This window comes from Callorhinus ursinus, unplaced genomic scaffold (genome assembly GCF_003265705.2).
Source record: "Callorhinus ursinus isolate GAN/ISIS: 27379988/994484 unplaced genomic scaffold, GSC_fseal_2.0 scaffold42, whole genome shotgun sequence".
NCBI classification, from domain to species: domain Eukaryota; kingdom Metazoa; phylum Chordata; class Mammalia; order Carnivora; family Otariidae; genus Callorhinus; species Callorhinus ursinus.
This window is the reverse complement of record NW_027397104.1, coordinates 8,268,097-8,286,322: the sequence shown is the minus strand read 5'-3', so window position 1 is coordinate 8,286,322 and position 18,226 is coordinate 8,268,097. Positions and strand designations below refer to the sequence as shown.

The window sequence follows — 18,226 nt, the reverse complement described above, 5'->3', positions numbered from 1 at the left end:
GGTTCGTTTTGGAGTTTTCGAGTTGCGATTACGTGAACGCGCGAGGCCTGTGGAAGGGGGCGGGCCAAGCTTGCTCCATCCCTTTGTTCCATGACGTGCTTCGTGAAAATGTTGAGTAAGGTGTTAGCCGAGATAGTGTTGTTTTTAGTGGGGAAGGCTGCCCGCCGCGAGCAAGCCCAGCTGGTATTTGTGAATGGTTTTGTTTGTGCTTGGCAGGTAGTGGGCGCTCAACAAGTGTGTGTTGAATTAATGGATTTGTTTTTTCCTTATGACAATTAAGTGGGCTGTGACTCCACCCCAAGTCTGGTTAGGTAATTTCCTTTTTCAACAATACGTACGTAGTCACAAGTTTGTCTTCACGTGTAAACATTTTCGTAAGCTTGATTTTCACACTTCCAAATGTCATGTTTGCTAGTTTGCACAGTGTGGGTGGACGAATTGGGGTTTTTAAGCCTTTGATAACGCACCATTGTATATGATGTGCTGTATGATTTACTTATAAAAACCGAGTTAATTAGTCTTTTGGTCTGCAAGTGTATATATTCATGCTACAGATGAATGGCACTTAACATTTTTCATCTTTAAAAATCATACAGCACATCTTTATCATTCACTGAGGAAGAAAAGGAAGAATAAATACACAAATGACTCCCTCAAACCTCTTCCCTCTGCAGAATTAGACCCCTTACCCAGTCAGCGCTGTATATGCTTATAGCACCAAATAACTACCATTTATCTAGTGCCTATTTTGTGTCTGGTACTGTGCTCCTTAGTCTAGGTAAAGAGTTGTGTTGAATTCTCCTAACATATCTAGGGTATAGATGTCATCATCCAGTTTTGTGCAGTTTCAGAGCCCGCTGAGACCTGAGGACGTTAGGCTGGTACTAAGTTGATGACAGCTCTTCTCAGGTAACAGCTATAGGAGATAATACTAACCCAGTTTAGAGTAAAATTGAGACTCGGGTTAAGTGCTTGGGAAAGGAATATAGTGCCCAAAACAGTTTTTCGTACTTCAAAATTTTGCCTGTATTCAAAATAGTATCCCTAGTCTCCAACAGGTTTGGGCTTTTGTGTGATATCAACTTCAGAACAACTGTGCTTTCTAAATTCTGCATGACCATTAGAAATAAGATATATAATTAAAGCGGCTCTGTACATGTGATGTTTTGTGGCTAGTGGATGTGAATTTTTTCCCCCACATGTAATCAATTATTTAGGCATTGTGTAGCAGTAGCTTCTATGTCTTTCAGTGGATCACAGCAAAAAAATCAATAGGGAAAAAGTAATTATGACTTAGTACTGTGATCCATAGTACTTATATGGTATAACATTTTACATTTGAAGGTGTGAAATAGGACAGATAGCCCTTCTTCAGGGAACCAAAGAGAAAATGATACTAAATACATAGTAACGTGATCTACATTAGCAGCACCAAAGGATGGCTTGGGAGGCCTTTAACCCTTACCTCCTCTAAACTCGGTTAATCAGCCCAAATAAACCACCCCAAATAACTTGCCATCTAGTGAAAATGAAATTGTGCTATTGAAATATTTCTTCAAGTAAGATTCCTAGTCCTCTATTTCCAACCAGAATCCCCAGACTATCTTTAGAAATTTTTGAGCTATCCACCTATCCACATATTAATGAACAATCATACAAAAAGTGTCTACAACCAGGGGAGCAGTGAATAGTTAAAAAGAGGTTGGGCTATGGAATCAGAGCTAGTGTAAGTATTGTCTTCGCCTTTAATTAATTGTGAGACTTCAGGCAGCATGTGACTTATTTTGCCTCAGATTCCTTAGCTACAAAGTGGCAAGCAGAATAATTTCTCATGGGGTTGTTGTGAGGCTGAGCGGAGATCAAGTAAGCTAAGGATTTAGAATAGCACGTTCAAGAAATGGTGGCTCTAATCTCAATTTTAGTAACCATGTAAGGATAACAGAAAAAATAAGAAACATCAGATAAATCTCTTAAACTGTGTACATATTTATAATTCTAATAAATAGAAACCAGAACCCAGGGAACATTATTGATACATAACAGATGTCGGTTATTGTCAGGAAGCCTTCTCCCCACCCACTCTTTATTAATGTATTTCAGAAATGTCTTCTGTGCTGCTTCGGAGCTGGAGTTGAGGACTTCTTGATTACCTCCCATTTACCAGGATTACAGCAAATTATATTTAACTGTGACTGGCATGCGAACTATCTGACATCGGACATGGATGAGGAATACTGCTATATAAACCACAGTGAGTTTAATTTCTTTTAAGTAATGAGATTTATGTGGTTGCCTTAATCATTGGAGACTTATCAGTATGCACTTTATGGTACATTACCTTTTGGCTGGAATATGAATGAGCCAACACCCAACTGAGGTGAGGTACTTGTAGCAGGAACTTTGGTTATTGGATGTATTAAGTTGGTTCTTTGAGCCAGTGTGATTATAAATGGTTTAGAAAGCCCTAGTGGGTCCATGTCTCTTCTAATGATGCACAGTGTAGGCAGCACTCCTGTGAGGGAACATTGCGATCTCATGTATATTTTCACGTCCTTCTGGGACTCACCATTCTTTAAACAATAAGCTTCTCAGTGAGAGGAATCACATCCTCCACCAGGTATTAACCTCTGTTTCTTCCTCCCTGCTGGCGCTCTGTACCCCACAAGCAATAGTTGTGAATGATCTAAGGCCAAAGATAAAGAATCCCCAGGGAGAAGAAATTCCTAGCCAATTGCAGCATCATAAGACGTACACCAAGAAAGAGAACAACAAGTAGGAAGACAGGCCTACCAATTTCTTAAATCTTAGACAAATCCTTAGCCAGTTTCTTACAGAGGAAGGCAGATTTTGAAGTTGCATCTTGTTAAGTTTGTCATAATTTGATGGAATTTAGATGCAATGGGTAGTGCAGAGTGATAGTTTTGGTGCTGTCCTGCTAGAATGCGAGAGTGGCAGGGGACCAGTAGCATTCAACCACAGTGACTCCTATAGCCACACACTTCCCAGGCCTGTTTCACAAGGTCTCCCTGAGCCCGTCTGCCTGTGGTTCCCCCCCCCCCCCCCGGCAGCTCTCAGCATTTTCTCGTTTATACTTGTACTTGACTACACTTACTAGTGTGTTGCTTTAAAAGTGGTTTCGCTAGTTATTTCATGTGTGACTTCTGCCTCTACCCAGGGTGCTGTGCTTACAATTTCATCTTCTAGCTCCTTTGTTTTCGGCACATATCCGGTGATTAGTACATGCCAGCTGGCTGATTGAAACTTTATTCCAACTTCTTAGAATTGTTATCCTTTGGCCAGGCCCCTATCTTGTGAGGGCTTCTTTTGAAAACAGCTTTTGACTTTATGAGTCAGAACCACTGTGTTTAAGGTTCAGGGTCACTTTGATTTAAAGTGGGTGAGGAGCTCCTGTCTTTTTGTCATCAGTGTCATCTTTCCTACTCCCTCCCTCCACACTATAACCCAAAAAAGAAATAGAAAACCGTAACTGTCCTTGGGGCAATCTCAGGTCACCTAGTTTTAAAATGTTTGACATCTGTTTTTTTTTGTTTGTTTTTATTGAAATACAGTTGACATACAATGTTAAATTAGTTTTAGGAGTATAATATAGTGATTCGACGTTCCGTATAGTACTTGTTACTGACCACGATAAGTGTAGTCACCATCTGTCACCACACAGTTATTACAGTATTATTGACTGTATTCCTATGCTGACCTTCTCAAATAAGTCTCTGTGACTTATTTGTTTTATAGCAGGAAATTTGTACCTCTTAATACGACATCTGTGGGGTTTTGACATCTACCCTTTTTCTTCTTCAAAATTATCTTGACAAAACTGACCCTTTCTTTTCCATGTGACTATAAGGACTGACTGGCCTCTACTACAAATAAGCTCTGTGAGATTTTCATTGGAGTTGCATTGAATTTATAGGCCAATTTATTGTCTTTCCATTTATAAGGATGGCATATTTCTCTACTTCAACTTCTCATATATTTTTTAATTAGGTTTTATAATTTTTAAAAGTGATTTTATTTATGTATTTGACACAGAGAGTGAAAGAGGGAGAGAGCAAGCATAAGCAGGGGGAACAGCAGGCAGGGGAAAAGCAGGCTCCCCACTGAGCAGGGAGCCCCACATGGGGCTCGATACCAGGACCCTGGGATCATGACCTGGGCCAAAGGCAGACGCCTAACCGACCGAGCCACCCAGGTGCCCCTCAGGCTTTATAATTTTTGTGTAAAAGACACTTCACATATTTTTTGAGATTTTTCCCAAGTTATATTTTAATTGTGTTGCTATTACAAATTGTTTCTTCTGAAAATGACATTTTAAATTATTTGTTGCTAGTGTTTAGTATCACTAGTTTTCTATGTTCATCTTGTGTTTGGCAGCCTTGCTAACAGTTCTCACTGGTTGTAAATAATTAAAAACAACAAAACAAAGAAATAAGCTCAAAACAAGGTACTAATCATTCCACTCTCATGTACAACTTTCAGAGGCTGCCTATTTCCCAGAGTGTGCAGGGTCCTTAGCATGACTAACTTGCTCTCCACAATCTGGCTCGAGCTGAATTTTCAGGGCCTCATTCTTACTGCCCTTTCCACAATTTCTTGCAGATCTATGAGTGTTTACTGCTTTGTGACCACTCACCTAGTTCTCTTGGCCTGGAATGCCCTTACCCCTCCAATTCTGTGTGAGGGAATCTCATTAACTGCAGCCACATGCTGCCTCCTCCAGGCAATCTCCTTGGATTTCCCTGGTTGGAATCAATGTGACATTCTGTTGTATACCCTTAACCTCCACCCCTCCGCTGTAAAAATCAAACTCTTTGTATTTACATTTTACAAGTTTAGGGTAAATAACCATGTAATAATGAAATTAGAATCTATTTGTACACTTACCACAATGAGCACTGAGTAATGCATGGAATTGTTGAATCACTATATTGTACACCTGAAGCTATCATAACACTATGTTAACTACACTGGGATTAAAATAAAAAACTTAACAATAAAGAAATTAGAAACTGTTAGAGATGGTGGCAACAACATGATGTACTGTTTAAAGGGATCAGCTTTAGGGCGCCGGGGTGGCTCAGTTGTTTAGCGTCTGCCTTCGGCTCAGGTCATGATCCTGTGGTCCTGGGATCGGGTCCCGCATCGGGCTCCCTTCTCCGCGGGAAGTCTGCTTCTCCCTCTCCCACTCCCCCTGCTTGTGTTCCTGCTCTCGCTGTCTCTGTCTCTGTCAAATAAATAAATAAAATCTTAAAAAAAAAATTAAAGGGATCAGCTTTGGAGTCAGGCCAACCTTAGATTTGAATCCTGGCTCAGCTACTTTGTATCCTTGGGCAAGTTACTTACCATCTTTGAGCTTCAATTTCCTCCTCTAGAAAATAGGATTGCTTTGAGGATTAAATGATAATGCACATAAAATGTTTACTCTGATACCTGCCCCATGGTAATTGCTCATTAAGGTTAGCACTATTAGCACATGGTTGATGCTCAATTGATGTTTGTTGAATAAGGATAATCCTAATGCCCGGTTTACAGATGAAGAAGAGATTGAGAGGGCAAGAACAGAGACGCTTTCTCAAGGTCATACCTTTAGTTTGGGGCAGATCTGTAACTAACACCTTTGTGTGCTAGCAACCAGGTGAGAACTCTCTCCCTTTTATCAACATAAAGTAAATAGAGTCTTTGTCCTTTTAATCTAAAAAGCTTCCTGAGGACCTCATTTTACTCACCTGTGTGCCCCTTACCTCTAGGCATAGTGCCTTGCTTATGTTAGAGTCTGAGTAAATGTTGAGTGCAATTTAAGAAAGTTCCCATCAGAATCAAGAATAAATTAAGAAAATTCTTTCAGTGGGTACATAGATTTGACTTTGCAGAAATTTACTAAGCTCCAAATGTGGCACATGATCAAGAGAGATCCTGATAAGGAAAAGCTTAATTTGAATATTATGTTTGTAGGTGACAAAAATAACAGGCCACTGAAGCATCAAGATTTCTAGGTAGAGTAAACATTTCATATACTTCCAAAGAAAGAGGATAAGAAATTCAGACACATTATTTTTAACCTGCAATTTTACACATGGCATTAATTATGAGCTTACATTTGATATGAAAGATAAAAAGTATTGCCTTTATAGAAGTAATGGAATTTGATGAGTTGTTAATCATGAAGGTTAATTAGTTCTTTGTGAGAGCAAGCAACTGAGTCACAGGTAGTCTGTTTTCAAAAATATAAGGAGGGATGGATTATCATGTCATTGTTTTTCATCTGAAAATATGTAGAGAGATATTCATCTTTTTAGTAGCTTGTTTGGGAAATTACAGGATGTCTTTTTTTCCATAATTAAGATTTTGCACTTTTTCATATAAATTATAAAGTTACAGACATGCATAAATAATTTAGTATAGAACAATAAACTAGATGGATAGATGAGAGATAAGTTATTACTATCAAATCATAGTATTAGTTCTCTCAAAATTTATCTTCCTCTTCAGAAGTGACTCATTTGCTTGCCCGTATTCCATGTGCAGGGATGTAAGAGAAGTAGTGCTGGAACATTGCTGATCACATCTCAAAGATCTCGCTTGCTTTTACCAAGTCGTGTTTTAAGAAAGAATGAAAATACTGCATGGGAAATGACATAAAGATCTCATTCTAAAGCACTTTTTCCACTAATGAACTATACCTTATAAGCCAGGAGATGTGTATATTTCTTTTCCGAACATGGGGAAAAAAGAAAAGAAAAACAAGTGGTCCCTTTGATGAATAACAAATACCTAATACCCTTCAGGTGTTGCTACACCAAGATCCATTTATCTCCCACATTTCTTAACTCTGTTTGTAAACTGCTTGTGTATTCAAGTTGAATTAAAAGAAAGAAAAATCCAAATGAAGAAAAAAAGAACAAAGTAAAGTTGAAGTCCTGATCATTTTCATGCCTACATATTGTCATGGTGGGAAAAAAACATGGTAAAAAGTTGAGTTCAAATTCGTACTTGCTCTAGGGCAGCTTGTGTACTGTCCCGCTGGGTCTGCCAAGTGCTTGTTAAAATTAATTATCATTCAGCAGCTTTCTCTCTCTACATAGAACTCCCAGAAAATATGCTTGGAGTGGAGAAATGCAAATTGGTTTATGAGGTAATTTTATACTCTAGGGACAGATTTTTTTTTTCATTTCACATTACTTCCTGTTGGAAAAGGTTCATTATTATTTATATAGCAGAACAAGCCCCAAAGCCAATCCATTTCCAACCTCATTGTCACTTTCTGCATTCCAAACATCACTAAATTCCCAAATGAGTAGGCTAATTCTTTCCTCAGAGAGCCATAAAACTTGCTCGGGGTATTACTAACTTAGGTGACAGCACTTTATTCAAAGTAAGTCTTATTCTCCAGGAATGTGTTCAAAGACCTCATTTCTCTGTGGCCATAATAAGTCTGGTGGGAGAGAAGTAGGCCTGTTTCTTGATTATCCCTTCTGAATTGTTTCTTTGAGCACCTTGGACCTATAATAATGGGAGCTACTGAAATACTTCAGAGTGCATGCTTAGAAGACAGTCATTCTACTTATTTTGCATTTAAGATGCACTTCTGAAAACATTATTTTTCAAGTGAATTTGGTCAACTAGATGACTAAATAGTACATTCAGGGTAATATGTTATAATATTCCTATTTTGCAATTAATCAAAATATTGTTACCTAATTAACTTCAGTGCAAACCTGATCAGGGCTTTTTTAGAACCAAACAGCAGCAACAACAACACATTATTTACTCCCCTCCCCCACCCCACCCCCATACCCTGACTCCACACTAATGTAAGGAGGGTGATTCTTTTGGAGTGGCTAGTTTAACTTCTGTGAGATGAGTTTGTCTTGTCTGCAGGGTTCCGAGGCTAGCAGTAGAACCAGTGGGTTGAAGATAGGTTGTCCATCTCCACATAAGAACTTCCTGGAAGAGTTGTATCAAGATGACAGTGGTAGAGAGTACCCCTCCTGGGAGCATTCAGGGGCGAGCTAAGCTGTGCCAAAGTGGCCATTCAGGTAATAAATGGACAGTACAATCCTGAGAGTTGACAAATGACTCCTTCAAGGTTGTGTTCCCTCTTTTAATTGTGGCAGCTGGAAGAGCATTTACAAAGTGAAACCCCTTTGTAAGTGTAGGACAGGAACAGAAACTTACAATTCCTCTCTTGATTCTGGCCAACCTATGCAGAGAAAATGTCTGTGAAAGCTGTCAGAGAGAAAAGTTTCCTGGGATGATGTAAAATTTTAAATTGGAAAGGAATAAAATGAAGAAGTGAGACTTTTTAAATTTTGAGTTTCAATCCAACTCTTAATTCCGTGTACTAATTCTGTTTTGAGGAAGGACTAAGATGACCAGGAAGAACTAATTTTGCAGTGTTCTTCACTTTTTGAAAGTTGAGTAGAAATGATGGGGCGTGTGCTTCTTATCTCCTCACACACCCCATCCCCACTTCTGAAAAATCAGAATCAGGACGGTTCTGAAAAAAGCTTTTTCTACAGAAGAACTTCTGTGAAAAAAACTTAATTTATATGATACCCAAGACACATTTCAAGTTCTGCTTTCTCTGAAGCCTTTCTGGACCAGTTTGGCCAATGGGGTTTCCCTGGTCTGATCTAGAACATTTTTCCTTTGGTATTTAGTTAGCACTGTTCTGCACTGTTGATAGTTATCTTTTTATCCGTGTGTATTTTGTCTCACCTAAGATCATATTCATGGTAGGCCCTGAGGGAAAGCAGAATCAGAGATGGGACCCTTACTCCAATATAACTTGTAAAGCATGAATTCTCTTCCTCCCCCACCTCCTACCAGCGAGTGCAACGCATCATGTCTAGCACATAGATGCTTATAAATATTCATTGTAGCTAGTTTGAAAGTGTTACTGTAGTGCTGAACACCAGGCTTTCTACATAGCAGGTAATCAATCAATAAATCGAAGTTAATTTTATGAATAGATAATGCATTCACATGTTAAAAAATCCAAATGATACTAAAATTAATACACTGGCAAGTCTAGCTCCATCCACTATATTCCTCCTGCCCTTTGTAGGAAACCACTTTCTTCTATTTATTTTTTGTGTCTATCTGGTATCTCTTTATGAAAATTCAGGAAAATACAAATATGTATCCATATTACCTTTCTTTCTTAGATAAGATTCTCATACTCTGTGGCCAGTTTTGTATTTTTTTCATTCAACCATCTGTTCTTCTTTGTCAGTGTGTAGAGGTCTTCCTAGTTCTTTTGTAAGAGCTGCAGAACATTCCATTCTGTGGCTGAACTATAGTTATATAACCAGTCACCTTTAGATGGACATGTGAATTGCTTCCTGGTTGATGCTATTACAAACAATTTTGTAATGAATAACACGTGATTTTCTGAGTGCACAGGTATACCCTTAGATAAATTCCCAGAAGCAGGATTGCTAGGATAAATCCAATTATAGTTTTTAAATATATCCCCAAATTTCCCTCCATAGGTGTTATATTATTTTACTCCCCCAGTAGTGAATGAAGAGCCCATATTTCCCACAAATTTGCCAACCAGACGTTTAATCAAACTTGGATGTTTGAAGATGTGCTAGGTGAAATATTGTAACTTAGTGTGGTATATTGTTGCATTGCTTTTATTGCGATCACAATTGAAATCTTTTTATATGTTTCAGGATCATTTGTATTTCCTTCCCCCCCCCCCCCGTTTTATACTTTGCCCATTTTTTCTATTGGATTTTTGGTGTTTTTTTTTTTTAATTTCTAGCAACTTACTGCATCCTGTAGAGATTAGCCCTTTGTCTATAGAATTAGTTGTAATTAACTTCCTAGTATTTTATTTGGTTTTTGATTTTGACACATAGTTTTTTTTCTTAGTCTTATTTTTGTGTAGCTGTATTGGTTGATATTTTTTTGTTTGTTTTATGACACCTAAATTGTGAGTCATAGTTGGAAAGGCCTTCCCTCTCTAAGTTTATAAAAAAATTCTCCAATTTCTTATAGTTCTTTCATGTTTTGTTTTAAATGTTTGATCCATGTGGAGTTTATCCTGGTGTATAGTGTGAATTGGGGATCCAACTTCCATCTTTTTTTTCCTAGAAAGTCATCCAGTAGTTCTTTGTTTCTTTGTTTGTTTTTGTTTTAAACGATTTTATTTATTCATCTGACAGAGAGAGTCACAGCAAGAGAGGGAACACAGCAGGGAGAGTGGGAGAGGGAGAAGCAAGTTTCCTGCCGAGCAGGGAGCCCGATGTGGGGCTCGATTCCAGGACCCTGGGATCACGACCCGAGCTGAAGGCAGATGCTTTAATGACTGAGCCACCCAGGTGCCCCCAGTAGTTATTCTTTGAAGGGGAGCCAGTTTTGCTACCCCAAAATATGCCACTTTGGCATATGGATTATCTTGAGCTGAAGTCAGTCAAGACCCAGCAGACCTAAGAAAAACTTTGACCTCTTCCTCAGCTATCTAAAAGAATTTAAGGGGGGCCTGGCCCAGAAAGAGAGTTATTACCAGAGTGAGATTTTTATCTGAATAACCTATCTGTATGGCAGGGCAAACATCTAATTACCAAACATCTGCTCTTCTTACTGTTCTGTGAATTACCTTTCTCCCTTTTGAAGTCTCAGGCCCCTATCTGATCTCTCAGCTCAGGATGGCATATAAGCCTCAACTGCCCGATTTGCCCTTGAGTCTCATATCTTTGTGGCTCCTATACATACAAAATGAAATTTCTTTTTGTTCTGTTAATCTGTCTTATGTCAATTTAATTATTAGACCAGCCAAAGAACTTAGAGGGAAGAAGGGAAAATTTTTCTATCCCTATACCGTAAATATGGATTAATTGTAAATGGCCATGACCACGTTAATAGCCAACCCAGTAGATTGATTTGGTTAATCTAGAGAACAACCGATCACATCAGCAACAACAGGAACAAACCAATGAACAAACACAAAAGTAACAAAAACCAAATTAATAGATTCTTTGAGTTTATCCTTAACCTTTATTTGATTTTCATGAAGTGATTTAAAAAGAGTTCTGTTACACCTTGGTCATAATAACTATGTTATGCCTGGCACTGTGTTAGGTGCTTCGAGTGTGTTACCTCTCATCTGGTCAGTCCAAGTCAGGTGGGTTTTATTAACCTCGTTAGACCTGTGACTAATTGAGCCTCAGAGAAGTGAAGCAATTTGCTCAGGGCCCATTACTAAAGTGTTGGAGTAGAGTTTTGATCCAGGCATAAGGTTAAAAAGTCAAAGGTCTTTATATTTTCAGAAGACAGTGAACTCCATTTTTGAGATATATGTAAGGGAAATAAGGACACCTGATAAGAAAATGATGTATTTGTTGGACACATGCAAAACCACAATCTGCCTTGCTTCTGCTTAGCAATGCCATTGCATTCAATTAAAAACCAAAAATGACTATATACAGAGTGCACTGTAGTGCCTTGTAAAAATTGCTTTCCTAATGCAGAAAAGTAAAGAGCAAAGACATTTAAGCTTGTCACATATCATTCTGGCTTTCTGCTGATTTTTAGGTAAGATTACTTGACTATGAAGCCTTCATTAAAAACTGAAGATCTAGTCTATACAAAAGTGAAATAATCTTTCCATCACCAGGAGTGGGTAATCCAAGTCACACATTGACTGTGTTGAAGATGAATATGAAAAGTAAAATAATGTTTATGACCAGATAACTTGCTAGTTTCTTGACACAAAAAGGGCCCACATACTCAGCTTTGTGTCTCAGTTTTTGTGTTTTATTAGATTCTTTGATAGTTGAATTGTTCATGTATTTTTATAATGCATACAGCTATGTTTTAACATAAACCTAAGATAAAAATGCATATTTTCAAAATTATCTGTTAATCCCTGCAGTCTCCGGGGCCTGTCCATTATGCTCTGGTATGCCAGGTATTGGGGCATCTGTGGCTGTGAACACACAGGCAGGAAGATCCCGGGGCTAGGTATCGAATCTATGATAAGCTGTCCATGACTGTGTTGCCCAGGCCAGGAGGTGAAGCCACAACTGGGAAGACTAAGGTCTTAGCCAGGCTGAATGGGAGGGGCATCCAGTGAGCAATCTGACCAAGGAGCCAAGGGAACACAAATAGGACCTCAAGTGTGAGGTTACAGACACTGCTCACCAAGAAGCAGGCAGATTATTTCAGTTTTGTTTTAGAAGTTAAATCTGAGAACAGTTCACTTTAGCAGAGTCTAGTCTATAGGTGTGAAGACAGTCACTTCTTCTCAAAGTTGCCTTTTGTGTTTGTGTGCCTTTAAAATGTATGTTAATAGTATTTTGCAACTTGCTGTTCTCCATGCAACATTGTATTTTTGAGATATATCAGGTTAACACTACATATTGCTAGGGGGTAGATAAAAAGTAAAAGTAGAAGAATAATGCATGGCCCAGATGCATACCAACTTTGGGAGACGGAGGGGCTAGGGGTACAGAGAGCAGGAGAAGAGCTTTAAGTAGGTGGTTGTATTATTCTCTGTGCTTTTCCAGGTATTTGGAATATTTTATATCTTTCTTAATTTTTATTTTTTATTGTGGTAAAATATCCATAACAAAATTTACCTTTGTTAAGTGTATATAACAGTATCATTAAGTCTGTTCACATTGTTGTGCAGCCAATCTCCAGGATCTTTTCATCTTGTAAAACTGCAGTTCTGTACCCAATAAACCACAACTTCCCACTTCCTCTTCTTCCCAGCTCTGGCAACCACCATTTGACTTTCTGTTTCTATTAATTTCATTACTCTAGATACCACTTAAAGTATTTGTCTTTTTATGACTGGCTTATTTTACTTAGCCTCATGTCTCTAAGGTTCATGTATGTTGTAGCATGTGCAATTTCTTTCCTTTGGAAGATCGAATAGTACTCCATTGTATGTATAAACCACATTTTGTGTATCCATTCGTCCATTGATGGACACTTGTGTTGTTTCCACCTTAGAGCTACTGTGAATAATGCTGCTATTAACATGGCTGTACAAATATCTCCTTGAGACCCTGCTTTCTTTTTTTTTTCCAAAGATTTTATTTATTTATTTGAGAGAGAGAGAATGAGAGATAGCACGAGAGAGAAGAGGGTCAGAGGGAGAAGCAGGCTCCCTGCCGAGCAGGGAGCCCGATGCGGGACTCGATTCCGGGACTCCAGGATCATGACCTGAGCCGAAGGCAGTCGCCCAACCAGCTGAGCCACCCAGGCGCCCGAGACCCTGCTTTGAACTCTCCTGGGTATATACCAGAAGTGGAATGGCTGGATCATATGGTAATTCTGTTTCCATTTTTTTTTTTTTTGAGGAACTGCCAAACTATTTTCTACGATGACTGCCTCGTGTACGTTCTGACAAACAGTAGACAAACGTTCCAAATTCTCTGTATTTTTGCCAATGCTTGTTATTTTCTGTTTTTTTTGGGGGGGTTGTTTTATTTTTCTGGGGGGATAGTAGCTATTCTGATGGATGTGAGGTGATATCTCATTGTTTGCCTTTGCATTTCCCTGCTGATTATGTATCTTTTTGAAAGATTCTAGGTTGTGGATGCAGGTAAGGGAGATGAGTGGGACTGGTAGTAGTGTTGAGGAGGGGTTGGGAAAGGCATGGGCCCAGTCAAGCAGGGAGAGAGGAGAGAAGAAGGCTGAACCCTTCCAGGTTCCCAGCAGATGCAGAGGTTTCTGTGAGTGATAAGGACCTGAGTGAGCTGAGTGAGCAAAGAAATGGGGCAGTGACTGGAGGTGTGCCTGAGATAAATGAGATAAGAATGATGCAGATACAGGAAAGGCAAAGGCAGCACCATAATTCCTGGTAATTAGTTATATTTTCAGTAAAACTGAGTTGAAAGACATTAGTTGGTAATTGCCAGGAATGGTTAGGCTCCTTTCACCAGTCAGAAATTAGTTATCATCTACTTTAAGGTATTTGAATCTACCAGACTTCTAGAATGATTCATTCAGTGAAATAGTTTAGACATAAAAAAAGTTCAAGTGTCTATCTTGTCTGTCAGAGGGGTCTGTGTATGAGGAGAGCAGGGGCAATGACTTGTCTCTGGTGTACTCTGTCTCTTGTGTTCCCCTGGGGAGATATTCTACCACTTGCCACCCAGAGAAAAAATAAATGCCTACAATTTACCAAAGGATGAGTATTTTTCATCCAGTAGGGAATTGCATGCTTCCTGATGAAGTGTCTCCAAGGGCATATTTGGGGGTTGTATTAGTTTCCTAGGGCTGCTATAACAAATTACCACAAACTGGATGACTTATAGTAATGGAACTTTATTTTCTCACAGTTCTGGAGGCCAGAAGCCCAAAGTCAAGGTGTTGGCAGGGCTGTACTCTCTCCAAAGGCTCTAGGGGACAATCCTTTCTTGCCTCTTCCAGCTTTGGATGGCTATTGGCATTCCTTTGCTCCCTTGGCTCCTGGCCACATTACTCCAACCTCTGCCCCTCCAATCTCACACTGCCTTCTCTGTTTCTGTCTTTAGGACATTTGTCAAAGAATTTAGGGTCCACTTGCATAATACAGGATAACCTCATTTCAAGATCCTTAATTTAATTACATCTGCAAAGACACTTTTCTCAAATACAGTGACATTCATAGCTTCTAGAGATTTGGACATGGATGTACCTTTTGCAGGGGCATTATTCAGCAAGAGTGCAAAAGCCTTCATGAGGAATACTAGCCCTTACCCTCTGACCTAAATCTACCCTGGGAGTGGGAAGAGATGTTGGGGCCTCCATGCTTTCATTTGCTCGTTAACAGGCACCACCCAGAGTCAGTGATGGAGCAAACAAAGTTGGCATGTCAGTTTAATGTCCCACACATATTGTTCATTGGAATTTCGGACAAATGTTTTGAGTGCTTCCATTTTCGACTGGTTCCCAGGGACATAGTCCTCTTTTGCTTCATCCTTTTCTCATCTCTGTCCAAAGCTGCACCCATTCATGGAGTCCTCCCTGTTTGCTGGTGGGGGCAGGAGGAGGGTAGATTGAGTCTCAGTCCTCAGTAACCTGGATAACCTGAGATAGAGGAATCCAGCATCCATACCCTAAAACTATCCTGTTGGAACCGCTTACTGAAAGAGGTCATTTTCACTTGTGTGTGTCTCCTGAACAGGGTAATTCCAGGACCAGATATGTGTGTTAGGACAGCAAGTCTACAATTTTACAGAAACTATTTCACTTCAGTAGAAACATCTTTATGCCAACACAAGATCGATATTTCTGATTTTCACGTTTAGTGTTATTCTTTGAGAATGACCAGAAATTGTTATTTATATAGAGAGATATTCTATTCTGATAATGCTAGAGAACAGATAATGACTTGGGAGAACAAGATTAATGCTCCTAGGGTCAACATTTACTATGTATCAATGTAATATTAAAGCCCCTAGTGCAGTTTACCTGAAGGCAGAATAAATCCCCCCTCTTTTTTTCTGGGCAACAAATAATATATTATAAGAAATCCTGTATCTTTTACATTTATTCTGTAAACTTCTTCTTCATTCGAGGAGCATAGCACATATACAGAAGAATGCACAATTCATAGGTGCACAGCTCAGTGAATTATCACAAAGTAAACACACCTGTGTAATCACCAGCCAGGTCAGGAAAAAGTACATTGTCAGCCTCCCTGCCCCAGAAGGGACCTTGAGGCCCCTTCTCTATCATTGCCCCCTCCCTTCTCACCAAAGCCACTGTTTTGACTATTAACAAGATGAGTTTTGCCTGCACTGGAATTTTATGTTGCATATGTTCTTTAAGCTTTTTTTAATCAAAGCATCTGGAAACCATTCCTTTCATGACATCCCTTCTGAGAGGCAGAATAATTGTTTCTCTGTAGGTAAGTCTTTGTTGGGAAGATGAATAGCTAACCCCATAAATCATTATCATAAAAACTTATTTGTAATTTACATGAGAAGCCAGCACGAAGAGTAACATCATGACCTTGTGATCTAACACATGCGCGCAAATGGAATTATTAAAAATAAAGATAAATGAGCACTGGAATTTTCAGTTTATGAATTATCTGGTTTTCTTTGCTCTGAACTTTCTCTCTTGATAGTAAGGTGACTCTAACCTTTGGGACACAGTAGCATTCTTTTGATGATTTTTCTTTTTTTTTCCTTTCTACCACTTGGTCCCTTGTTCAAATGCATTTTCCCGACAACGTGTTTCAGTGTTTAATGGTTTTAAAAAAGAAATGACTTCAAAGCCAATAATATATAGAGAGGCTTATATTTGGTGACACACTTCTAAAATTATGACTGTTCCTAATTCCCACTAAAACACGTGAGCATTGTATTAACCCAATTCCAAGGGGAAATCAGGCGGAAGATGCAATGAAGAAGGAAAAAAAAAAGACCACACTGAATGTACAGTCAGGTGCCAGGTACAAACTAATTTCAGAAACGTTGAAATGTGAGGGGGTGGGTCTTAGAGTTCAGGAACCATACTCGTGCCGTTTGCTAATGATCTCCGTAGATGATATTGGCTAGGGGTGATTTGATATTGTTAGAGGTTTCTCTAAAAATCAAAAAGTGGAAAAAAATCAGGAAGTCACTCTGGAAATTTATATTTTTGTCCATCAGCTACTCCTGGAGGTCGGAACAGGTTACCCTTTAGAGGTAATGGGGACATTTGTGCATCATGTCATTTCAGGAGTTCTACAGAAACTATGTGCCCTCAAAGCATTGGTCCCATGCTACCTTAAAAAACCAACTTTTGGGTCATTCTTTGAGTACTGTTTATATAAGATATCTGGAAAAGGAAACCAGCTCCTGGGGTTCCCCCCTTGCTTTCCTTAGTCCATCTGCATGCCTTAATTGTATACATTAGCCGGTTGTCACTATTACAAGCACAGATCCTGACCTTACGGGAATAACATGCAAAGCAGACACCTCTCTATTTCCTGACTACAAACTCAGTTTACTGAGAATAGACAACTCCTACACAGGCCTATGAGTGTTTCATTAACATAGATGGAGTTTCCCAAAGAGTGTAGAAGAGGAAGCCCAATAGGCCAGTAAACTCCTTCTTCACCCTGTACATTGAGGTTTGAGTACTGCCTCTTTTGTGTGAGCTTTAAGGGGCGATCAGTAAAAATCACTATTTCAAGTTGTTTCACTTTGACTTACTAGTAAATGGATGTATTTAACACAGTGTCATTTGCCATATTCTTGTAAATATCTGAGATTACTTTCTTATATTTTTCTTTAAATCAGTGTTAGTTTTTGAAATGTAATTTATTTTAAAGGAAGATTTTATATCACTTCTGTAAATAGAAAACCACTATCACTTCTATAAATAAAAGGCAAATGTTAAATGAGTGCATACCTTAATTTTTTGAATTTTTTTAATTTTTGAGAGAGAGCGTGCAAGGGGGAGGTAGAGTAGGGGCAGAGGGAGAGGGAGAGGGAGAGGATCTCAAGCAGGCCCCATTCCCAGTGTGGAGCCCAATGCAGGACTTGATCCCATGACCCTGAGACCACAACCCGAGCCGAAATCAAGAGTCGGATACCCAACCGACTGAGCTGCCCAGGCGCCTCAAATAAGTGCATACCATTAAAACCACCTCCCACTTGGGGAAATGACTTAGAAGAGTAAATCTGGGACTTGGAACCAGAGGGTCAGAGTTCTCATCTCTGCTCTGCTACTCTGGTTTGGGGAAAGTCGCTTCTTTGCATCCCAGTTTCCTCCACAGAAGGAAGGGGTGGTGGTGGGGGCAATGATAATAATGCCCACTGCAAAGGGTTATCATAGGGATTAGAAATGACACTTATGGGGTACCTGGGTGGCTGAGTCGGTTGAGCATCTGCCTTCGGCTCAGGTCATGATCTCAGGGTCCTGGGATCGAGTTCCGCATCGGGCTCCCTGCTCGGCAGGAAGCCTGCTTCTCCCTCTCCCACTTCCCCTGCTTGTGTTCCCTCTCTCGCTGTCTCTCTCTCTCTGTCAAATAAATAAATAAAATCTTAAAAAAAGAAAAAAGAAATGACACTTATAATATCTGGCACGATTTAAGTGTAGGGACTCAGAAGTTGACAATTATTTTTATAATTATATCCTTAGGGGTGCCTGGGTGGCTCAGTTGTTAAGTGTCTGCCTTCGGCTCAGGTCATGATCCCAGGGTCCTGGGAACGAGCCCCATGTCAGGCTCCCTGCTCAGCGGGAAGCCTGCTTCTCCCTCTCCCACTCA

At 39.5% G+C, this 18,226-nt stretch overlaps 1 long non-coding RNA gene across 2 annotated transcripts; it reads left to right on the top strand.

Moving 5' to 3' along the window:
• The first annotated feature begins 7 nt into the window (after window positions 1–7).
• On the top strand, window positions 8–16,029 carry LOC112809547 (uncharacterized). Of its 2 annotated transcripts, none has more exons than XR_012374950.1 (4): window positions 8–115; window positions 846–909; window positions 2,101–2,271; window positions 13,094–16,029. It is a non-coding gene; the product is annotated as an uncharacterized lncRNA (long non-coding RNA). The 2 variants fall into 2 exon arrangements; XR_012374949.1 differs by having other exon boundaries at window positions 20–311.
• Window positions 16,030–18,226: the final 2,197 nt, after the last annotated feature.